Raw genomic sequence first — 11,198 nt, forward strand, 5'->3', positions numbered from 1 at the left:
GTGCCTCATTTCTGCTCTCCACCCTGAACTCCTTTCAGGGGATGTTGAAGGTCAGCAGCTGCAGCAGTACATGGTTTAGTCCTTGTAGAGGGAGATGGCAAGTGCCATTTTGTAGTTGACAGGGCTCTCTCATGGTCATAAATCTGACTGTGCTTTGGAAGGCATTTCCTGACCATTTGGTCCCATAGTGCTCCGACTCATTCCTAGATCTGGCAAAGATTTTGCTGATGGGCCACTCAATGTGCTGTTACTGGACTGGGTCTATCAACAGTAACCAAAGGGCTCTGGACCACCTACCTCTCTTAATCTGTTATGATCCAGGAAAAATTCCCTCTTGTTGTATCTTCTCATGTCTAGAGTTACACTATTACAATCATTGATCATATAGTGTTAGTTGCTCAGTTGTGTCCGACTGTTTGAGACCCCATGTACTGTAGCCTGCCAGGCTCCTCTGTCCGTGGAATTCTCCAGGCAAGAATACTGGAGTGGGTTGCCATTTCTTTCTCCAATTGACTGCGTACAGAACTACAGATTTGATCAACTTCTTTAAATCGCCTAGTCATCATTATTTTCATTGACGTTTCTGTCACAGATTTGGTAATGCAAGAAACAACAATCTTGTAAAACAGGCAATGTACAATAACATAGCTAGCAGTATTATTAAAGTCATAAGTAAGAATTAAGCCGAGAACTTCCGTTAAGTGTAGCCCAATATAGTCTCAGGTCATCTGACTTAGTTTGCTGCTGCTGCTAAGTCGCTTCAGTCGTGTCCGACTCTGTACGACACCATAGACGGCAGCTGACCAGGCTCTGCAGTCCCTGGGATTCTCCAGGCAAGAACACTGGATTATTCTGCACCAATCTTTATTTTTCAGGGAAATTATATATCCGCACAGTTCATAGGCTCCCAGCCCAATTTCCTAGTGTTACTAGGCTGGTTATCCTTAGTATAATTTAATTGTTCTCAAGATAAAGGAAGGCCTTAAAACTTAAATGATGATAGCCTGGTGTTAATCACATAAATCCATCCCATAATTGTGGGAGCTTTTATTCCTTAATTCCTTGGGTGAATTTTTGCTTGTTGCTCTGACTGAGCTTGAGTAACTTTAGAGGAAAATTCATATTTATGGCCAGAATCAGAGCAGGTATTACTGACTGGCCAGGTGAGAGAATTCTAGTAATATGAAGAGTAACCTGAACAGGACTGAACTTCCTTTCTTCTAAAATAAAGTTCCTTAGGGCCAATTAGAGCCTTGGAATGGAGAAATCTGTCAAAGTGGTCTAGAAGTATTAGACACAGATGATTAGCTGCAAACATAACAATTGGATTCATTTTTAAAATTAGCATAGAATCGTGTCCATGATAGAAAAACATTTGATTTATATGCAAAGGTCTAAGAAGTCAAGAAAATATTATAAATAATCGGACGATCAGGTCCAGCATCTTGGGTAAGCTGTCACTTCTGATGTCATCTTCTTCTTCTCATGGTGTGGGTATAGTTTCCTCTGTTTGAGCTTTGTTTTAAGGTGGGTTTGAGGTCAGCATGCTTCTCTATAGACCAGTCTGATGTAGGGGCCTTTAGAAGTGGGAATTAATCCAAGAGTCAATTTCCCTTTAGATTTGCTGTGCATGAGCTAGTTAAGAGCACCTGATAAAAAGTCCTTCCATCCAGTTTGGAAACAATCCTTTATATTGTATCTTTTCCAATATACATGATTCCCTGTTTGCAGGTTGGGGGCATCTGATTTTCATTCGAAGATTACTGAGATAAGCTTCAGAAACAAAACTTAGAGTGTCCTTTTAGTAATTCAATTACCTTTACCATAATATAGTGTAACAACAAGGAACTCTCTGGGAAATGAATCAGTAAGTGCAGACCTAGATGAACAAAACTGGATTTAACATTTTTCAAAACATAGTCTCTTTCTCTCTAAAATTACCCTGATTTCTACCACATGTATCCACATTTTATTGTTGTTGTTTAGTCGCTAAGTCATGTCCAACTCTTTGGCGACCCCATGGACTGTAGTCCGCCAGTCTCCTCTGTCCATAGGATTTCCCAGGCAAGAATATGGAGTGGGCAAAGGGGCATCTTCCGGGATTGTTCCTGCCAGTGCCCCCATTCCCATGGCGAGCCACTACTGATCCACGCCTCCATGGGAGATCCTCCAACACCAGCAAGGTCTCATTTCTCCCAAACAATCCCTTTAGCTGCACATCGTTGAGCAAGAGACATACTCTTTGATGATGTATGCAAGAGGCTGGCTGGCTGCCTCCTTTGAGGAAATCACATTAGACCATCCTATAAGAATGGAGCTCCTGTAAGAAGATGATTTACAGCCCGGACCCAAATAAGGAAAAAATACTTGACTCACAGAGTAAACCTTCTGTACTTAGGTTTTCAAGATACACACAACTAAAACATTAAAAAACAAACAAACAAACAATCTGGAGTATGTTGCCATTTTCTTCTCTAGGGGGTCTTCCCAAGCCACAGATAGAACCCGTGTCTCCTGCATGGGCAGGTGGATTCTTTATCACTGAGCCACCTGGGAAGCCAATTGTCACCTATGTGTGCCCAGTTACTTAGTTGTATCTGACTCTCTTGCATCCCCGTGGACTGTAGCCTGCCAGGCTTCTCTGTCCATGGGATTTTTCCGGCAAGAATACTGGAATGCGTTGCCATTTCCTCCCTCCTCCAGAGGATCTTCCCAACCCAGTGTTGAACCTGCATCTCCAGTGTCTCCTGCATTGCAGGTGGATTCTTTACCTGATGAGCCATTGGGGAAGACCTAATTTGTTTCAAAATAAGTCTGGTCTCAAAAAACCATGGCCTGATAATTTATTTAACTATAATTTATCATATAGGCTTTTTGCTTTGCTGAAACTTTTGGAAAGAGTCGCAGACTGAACTTAAAAAAAAAACAAACACTTTTCAGGGCTGGGAGAGTCGTGCCAGGGACTTAAGAGATCTAGGTGAATTCCTCCCTTTACAAGGTACCCAATACACCTTGAAATTTCTGACCTGTTAGTGAGGTAGCCCTCCTAATTTATGTGATAAAGCTGCTGGGAACCTAAGGGTTTCTAGTCTCTGGAGGAACAGATAGAGAAAAAGGATAAATGTTTAATTTCTGCTTACAAATGTATAATTTACCAAATTATTGTAAGCCATGACTAGTTGCAGGGGAAGGTTTTCCTTACACCTGGAAAACACAGATTCAACCCAACAGTTTTTCAGATGGAAACCAAAAAATTGTAATGATGTTCATCTATTCACTGTCTTCTGTAACTAACCCTTTTTGTTAACAGTTTTATCAAGCCATGAGGTTTTTTCCCATTAGAATTCTTTCATTTCTTATTCAGTTCAGCATTTTGGTCCTGAAGGTTAGAAACTTCAGAAGGTTCTTTCTGTTAATCAAAAGGAAGCACTTTTGCAACGGCATCAGTGAAACCACAATGACAAAAGACTTAAAAAGGCACATTTAAAATCTGATGACAATTCAACTGACAAAGTAACTTGGTCACTGCTGTGACATATAACACTTGTAGACAATAACTAGAATTATGGCTGATAACATTTTACTCCATTTCAGAATTTTAGAAACTCCATATAATTTCTAGGATATCTATATTAGTAATATTTACTGTACAATATAACCTAAGTGGTCACATTCAGTTGTGAGAGCTGGACCTTAAAGAAGGCAGAGCGCTGAAGAATTGATGCCTTTGAACTGTGGTGCTGGAGAAGACTCCTGACAGTCCCTTGGCCAGCAAGGAGATCAAACCAGTCAATCTTAAGGGAAATCAACCCCGAATACTAGTTGGAAGGATTGATGCTGAAGTTGAAACTCCAGTATTTTGGTCATCTGATGGGAACAGCTGACTCACTGGATAAGTCCCTGATGCTGGGAAAGATTGAGGGCAGATGGAGAAGAGGGTGTCAGAGGATGAGATGGCTGGATGGCATCACTGATGCAATGAACATGAACATGGGCAAACTTTGGGAGATGACGAGGGACAGAGAGGCCTGGTGTACTGCAGTCCATGGGGTCACAAAGAGTCGGACACAGTTGGGCAATTGAACAACAGCATAACCTAAGAGATTTATTACTTATTGACAATACTTCCCGTGTAATTTAATGTACAAAAAACCCTAATTAGTTTAATATCTCTCTTTGGAATGTTTCAGGGGCCCTTTGAAGCATCCCAAAGTTAACTGAAGGTCAAAGGACTTCATTAAATTCTGATTTAGAAAATTTTGTCAATAAATATCAAGAGTTTAGAACAGTCAGTTAGATAGGATCATAGGTCACTGTGAAACAACAGTTATTCACTTAGCTAAAGCACCAAAGTTTCCAAAGGCCAATTACAGAATATATCACTTAAGAGGTAAATAAACTTAAAATCTGTTATCAAACGCAGTTCAGCATCTTAAGAAATCTTGTACCATGCATGAAATTCTTTTCTTGGGGTCTGCTTTCTGCTAACCTTCCTCACTTTCTGTAGCCATCACTTAATTTGCCCATCCAGAAACAATCATCTGTAAACCAGACCTACTTCCTTTTTCCTTAATAAAATGCAATTCCATTTACATGCCGTCTTTATTGAGAATACGCATCCTACTTTCCTTAAGCAACCATCAACTGTCATTTATAGTAGTATTCTGTAGATTGATGAACATAAACACCAGTGATAATAATTTAGATAACTTAGAATAAATTTATAAAAATACTTGCTTTCTTGTAGAGAACCTCTCAGGATGGCACCAACCATATGCATTAGTAGTCCAAAATATCTTTAGGTTTTCTATAAGAGGGAGCCAATGTTTATTATTAAATGTTTCAGTACCTTATTTTGTTTAGGAGTGACTAGCTACTCAATAAACTATCTCTTATTCCATTATCTCATTACATTTTTTTGTATCTCTTTTCATTATCTCTTTACAATTCTTGTCTTATTACATTTTCTTTCCTTAAAAGTTTCTTCACATTGAGTTATTTTCCTTGCTGACAAATTTGCAACACAGATATAAGATCTTAGTTAGCTTATATTAAACCTAGGCACAATGAAAGTATTATACCGATTATTATATTGAGGACTCTTAAGACATACATGTATTCAGACAGACACAATGAGAGATCTAACTTCATTTTCTAAACCTAGTCATGAGTCAGACATCACAATATGAAACTCACTAGTTTATAAATAGCAGTTGGAATAAAAAAAGTTTTTTTAAAGGCTTCATACCCTGTTTGTCCCCCTTCAGTTTCAGAAATTAGAAATGGTCTAGATAAGTGATCCTGAGAGCTCTGGTCTCAAGATCAGGGAGCAAAAATCAGATTCTTCAAATAGGACTTATTTCCTCAGGACTTACTACTATTTTCTTTCAAGCTAGCTTCTCTACTGGTTGGGAATTAAACCAGTTGGGGGTCGCTTTACCTTCTACGGGCATTGTGTACTTAATTGGTGAATTGAAGGTTCATACTTTTCATAGATACCTCCTTTTTTTCTTTTAACGGTTTTGGAAAAGTTGGTCAGCCAGTATAACAAGAGCGTTTATGTGTAACTCAGACCAACCTAGATTGTCTTTTGACTAAGTAGCCAAATCCTCAACTAAGCCTTCTGAAAAGACAGAATTAAGCAAAGGGTCATATTGGTGGTTAGAGAATGACTCAGGTGTCAAGCCAGAATATTGCTTAAATGTTTTCTTTTTTTTCCTGCAAATCATTCATAATAGTCCAGAATTGATTCATTTGATCTTTGCTTACACTGTTGAATCTCTGTCCAGTCTACAGTTTTTGGAAAAAGCTCTGGATTAAGTTCAAGTAGCTTTTGAGCTAATCCCTTGTATTCAGTGAGCCTCTGGAGTATGTGATTCAAAGTTCACTAAGAGCTATTTCCATTCTTTTTTCTTTATTCATGCCCTTGCTTTAGTTTCATAAACTAACAGCTGTATTAACTGATAAACATCTGAAAACCTGGGCTCATAGGAGCAGATGGTTAACTTGAATTTATTAGCAAATTCCAATGGATCCTGACTTGAATTGGGAAATTCCTCAACCAAGGCTCAAAGTTCTGCTCGAGTTCTGGTTGTATATGTAAGCACTGAGGATGGTTCACTTCTCCTTGGAATAATTTTCTCTTTAAGGGATTTCAGTTGCAATTAAAATGTACTATAATGGGTAAAAATGGTATCTTTTAGGAATAGTTCTATTTCCTAAAAGGAATTATATGAATCTATAAAATTTTCCTCTTGAACGTTCTGAGTAAGATTCATTTTACAATCAGAGTTTATTTTTTGTTTTTGTATTTTCCTTTCATATGCTTTGGTTATATATTATAATATTTTAAGTTGACTTGGGGAAATTTGAACTCATAATTTTACAGTGACAGATATTCAGTGAGTTCTGAGAATTTGCAGTTCTATACCATGTTTATCTGTAATTAAAATAAGGATTCTGATACTGAATTTCACCCAGAAATCTCTTGAATAAAACCTCAAGAGCCTATAATTCCACCACTTAGCCTCTTTCTGGCCAATTAGTGGAATTATGAAGTAGTTGTACCGTCTTGATCTCTCCACAGGAAAATTAAAAACTTTGATGGACATTGGTTAAAATAATACTAATTGGAAGGATCATTTGGATGTATACACTACACACTTTAGAATAAGTATTATATTTTAAATTTATAAGCGAGGACTGACACTACTCAACTTAGAAACTTACCGTAAAGCTACAGCACTCAAAACAGTGTAGTATTATGAAAGGGTAGATACATAGATCAATGGAACAGAATAGAGAGCCCAGAAGTGATCCATAGAAATGTAAACCGGTCAGTAAACTGACCCTTGACAAAAAGCCAAAGATAATACAATGGAGAAAAATGAGTCTTTTCAACAATTGCTACTGGAACAACTGGATATCCACATGCCAAAAGAAAAAAAAGTAAAGAAAAAGAAACAGAGTTTTTACTTCCATCACAAGAATGAACTCAAAATTACTCATAAATCTAACTGTAGAACAAAAAAACTACAAAACTCCAAGAAGATAACACACGAAAATCCAGATGACTCCGGGTATGGTGATGCCTTTTTTTAGATACAACAGCAAAGATAGGACTCATGCCAGAAATAATCGATAAGCTGAACTTCATTCAGATTAAAAACCTCTGCTCTGTGAAAAACTCTCAGGAGAATAAGTAGACGCTACAGACTGGGAGAAGATATTTATAAAAGACATTCCTGTTAAAGAACTTACCCAAAACATACCAAGAACACTTAAAATTCAACCATAAGTAAAGAAACTCTTCCAATTAAAAATGGGCAAAAGATCTTATCAGGAATATATACAGACAGCAAATAAGCGTATGAAAAGATGCTCCACATCCTATGTCATTCAGTTCAGTTCAGTTCAGTCACTCAGTCATGTCCGACTCTCTGCGACCCCATGAATCACAGCACGCCAGGCCTCCCTGTCCATCACCAACTCCCAGAGTTCACTCAAACTCATGTCCATCGAGTCAGTGATGCCATCCAGCCATCTCATCCTCTGTCGTCCCCTTCTCCTCCGGCCCCCAATCTCTCCCAGCATCAGAGTCTTTTCCAGTGAGTCAACTCGTCGCATGAGGTGGCCAAAGTATTGCAGTTTCAGCTTTAGCATCTGTCCTTCCAATGAACACCCAGGATTGATCTCCTTTAGAATGGACTGGTTGGATCTCCTTGCAGTCCAAGGGACTCTCAAGAGTCTTCTCCAACACCACAGTTCAAAAGCATCAATTCTTCGGCGCTCAGCTTTCTTCACAGTCCAACTCTCACATCCATACATGACCACGGGAAAAACCATAGCCTTGACTAGACAGACCTTTGTTGGCAAAGTAATGTCTCTGCTTTTTAATATATTATCAAGGTTGGTCATAACTTTCCTTCCAAGGAGTAAGTGTCTTTTAATTTCATGGCTGCAATCAGCATCCGCAGTGATTTTGGAGCCCCCCAAAATAAAATCTGACACTGTTTCCACTGTTTCCCCATCTATTTTCCATGAAGTGTTGGGACCAGATGCCATGATTTTAGTTTTCTGAATGTTGAGCTTCAAGCCAACCTTTTCACTCTCCTCTTTCACTTTCAAATGTAAATTAAAACAACAGTGAGACTCTTGAGTCACCTCTGTGCAGCCTTCTTGCAGCAAGTGAGCCTGAAGCAGCCATCACCCGCTCAGTTTTCTCTAGTACCTGAATTCTTATCCTTGAAGATGCCTGAGGAAGTGCACCATGAAGTGCACATGGAGAGGAGGAGGTGGAGCCATTTGCCTTCGAGGCAGAAATTGCCCATCTCACGTCTCTTATTATTAATACCTTCTATTCCAGCAGGACTTCCCTGGTGGCTCAGATGGTAAAGCGTCTGCCTACAATGTGAGAGACCTGAGTTCAATCCCTGTGTCGGGAAGATCTCCTGGAGAAGGAAATGGCAACCCATTCCAGTATTCTTGCCTGGAAAATCCCATGGACGGAGAAGCCTGGTAGGCTACAGTCCATGGGGTCGCAAAGAGTTGGACACGACTGAGCGACTTCACTTCTATTCCAACAAGGAAATTTTTCTTCCAGAGTTGATCAGTAATGCTTCTGATGCCTTGGACAAGATTTGCTATGAAAGCCTGACAGACCCTTCCAAATTGGACAGTGGTAAAGAGCTGAAAATTGACATCATCTCAGGGGCATACTCTAACTCTGGTAGACATGGGCATTGGCATGACCAAAGCTGATCTTGTAAATAATTTGGGCACCATTGCCAAGTCTGGCACTAAAGCATTTATGGAGGCTCTTCAGGCTGGTGCAGACATCTCCATGATTGGGCAATTTGGTGTGGGCTTCTATTCTGCCTACCTAGTGGCAGAGAAAGTGGTTGTGATAACAAAGCATAACGATGAGGAAAAGTATGCCTGGGAGTCTTCTGCTGGGGGTTCCTTCACTGTCCTTGCTGACAACGGTAAGCCTGTTGGCCAGAGTACCAAAGTGATTCTCCACCTGAAGGAAGACCGGCAGAGTATTGGAAGAGAGGCATGTCAAAGAAGTGGTGAAGAAGCACTCACAGTTCATAGGCTACCCCATCAAACTCTATCTGGAGAAAGAACGTGAGAAGGAAATCAGTGATGATGAGGCTGAAGAAGAGAAAGGTGAGAAAGAAGAGGAAGATAAATATGATGAAGAGAAGCCTAAGATTGAAGATGAGGTTCAGATGAGGAGGATGATAGTGGCAAAGATAAGAAAAAGAAGACAAAGAAGATAAAGGAGAAGTACATTGCTCAGGAAGAACTGAACAAGACCGAGCCCATTTGGACCAGAAACCGTGATGACATCACCCAGGAGGAATATGGTGAGTTCTACAAGAGTTTTACCAATTACTGGGAAGATCACTTGGCAGTAAAGCACTTCTCTGAAGAAGGTCAGTTGGAATTCAGAGCACTGCTGTTCATCCCCCGGTGGGCTCCTTTTGACCTCTTTGAGAACAAAAAGAAAAAGAACAACACCAAACTGTATGTCCGCTGTGTGTCCATCATGGACAGCTGCGATGAGTTGATTCCGGAATATCTCAACTTCATCCGTGGGGTGGTTGACTCTGAAGACCTTCACCTGAACATCTCCTGAGAAATGCTCCAGCAGAGCAAAATTATGAAGGTTATTCATAAGAACATTGTTAAGAGGTGCCTTGACCTCTTTTCTGAGCTGGCAGAAGACAAGGAGAATATAAGGAATTCCATGAGGCATTCTCTAAAATCCTGAAGCTTGGAATCCATGAGGACTCCACTAACCAGTAATGCCTTTCTGAGCAGCTGTGCTATCACACCTCCCAGTCTGGAGATGAGATGACTTCTCTCTCAGAATACATGTCTCACATGAAGGAGACCCAGAAGTCCATCTGTTACATCACTGGTGAGAGCAAAGAGCAGGTTGCCAACTCTTCCTTTGCGGAGCGCATGTGGAAGCGGGGCTTTGAGGTGGTGTACGTGATGGAGCCCATTGATGAGCACTGTGTGCCGCAGCTCAAGGAGTTTGATGGGAAGAGTCTGGTCTCCATGACCAAGGAGGGTCTGGAGCTGCCTGAGTACAAGGAGGAGGAGAATAAGATGGAGGAGAGCAAGGCCAAGTTTGAGAACCTCTGCAAACTCATGAAAGAGATCTCGGATAAGAAGGTGGAGAAGGTGACAATCTCCAACAGGCTGTGTCTTCACCCTGCTGCACTGTGATGAGCACCACAGTTGGACAGCCAACATGAAGTACATCATGAAAGCTCAGGCACTTTGGGACAACTCGACCATGGACTACATGATGGCTAAAAAGCACCTGGAGATCAGTCCTGACCACCCCATCATGGAGACCCTGCAGCAGAAGGCAAGAGGCAGACATAAATGGCAAGGCTGTCAAGGATCTGGTGGTGCTGCTGTTTGAAACTGCACTCCTCTCCTCTGGCTTCTCGCTTGAGGATCCCCAGACTCACACCAACCGTGTCTACCGCATGATAAAGCTTGGCCTGGCCACTGATGAAGACAGGGCAATGGCAGAGGAGCCCAGTGCTGCTGTTCCTGATGAGATCCCCGCCCCCCCAACCTTGAGGCTGACGAGGATGCCTCTTGCATGAAAGAAGTAGATTAGGAGTTTTTACCTGCAGCCTGCTCCCTCTGTATAGTGTCCCCATGGCTCCCCCAGCAGCAGCCCTAGTGGCCCTGGCTCATGTGGTTCCCTTTGCTGATGTCTAGTTGTTTTATTTCTGTCCTTCTGTCCAAGGCAGGATACAAGGGCCTCAAGGAAGCCCTATCCCTATCCACGTTTAACATGGGGTTTGAATATTGTGTTGTGTTTTTTTTTGTTGTTGTTGTTCTGAAATTAAAGTATTGGGAAAAAAAAACCCAAAACAAAACAGTGAGATACCACTACATGCCTCTTAGAAATGGCCAAAATCTAGAATGCTGCAAGAGCAAATGCTTGCAAGGATGAGTATCAACAGGAACTCTCATTCGTTGCTGGTGGGAATGCAAAAGGGTATAGTCACTTTGGAAGAAAGTATGGTAGTTTCTTACAAAAAATAAACATACTCTTACTATATAATCCAACAATCTCTTTACTTGATAATTTACCCCAATGAGTTGAAAATTTATGTCCACCCAAAAACCTGTACATGGATGTTTTTAATAGCTTTATTCAG

The 11,198-nt window shown here is 40.7% G+C and overlaps 1 pseudogene; it reads left to right on the forward strand.

The window, feature by feature from the left end:
* The first annotated feature begins 8,250 nt into the window (after positions 1–8,250).
* Positions 8,251–10,648, forward strand: LOC129560799 (heat shock protein HSP 90-beta-like; annotated as a pseudogene).
* The last annotated feature ends 550 nt before the right edge of the window (positions 10,649–11,198 follow it).

This window comes from Moschus berezovskii, chromosome 10 (genome assembly GCF_049115385.1).
Source record: "Moschus berezovskii isolate FMDL1 chromosome 10, NW_MosBer_1.0, whole genome shotgun sequence".
NCBI classification, from domain to species: Eukaryota; Metazoa; Chordata; class Mammalia; order Artiodactyla; family Moschidae; genus Moschus; species Moschus berezovskii.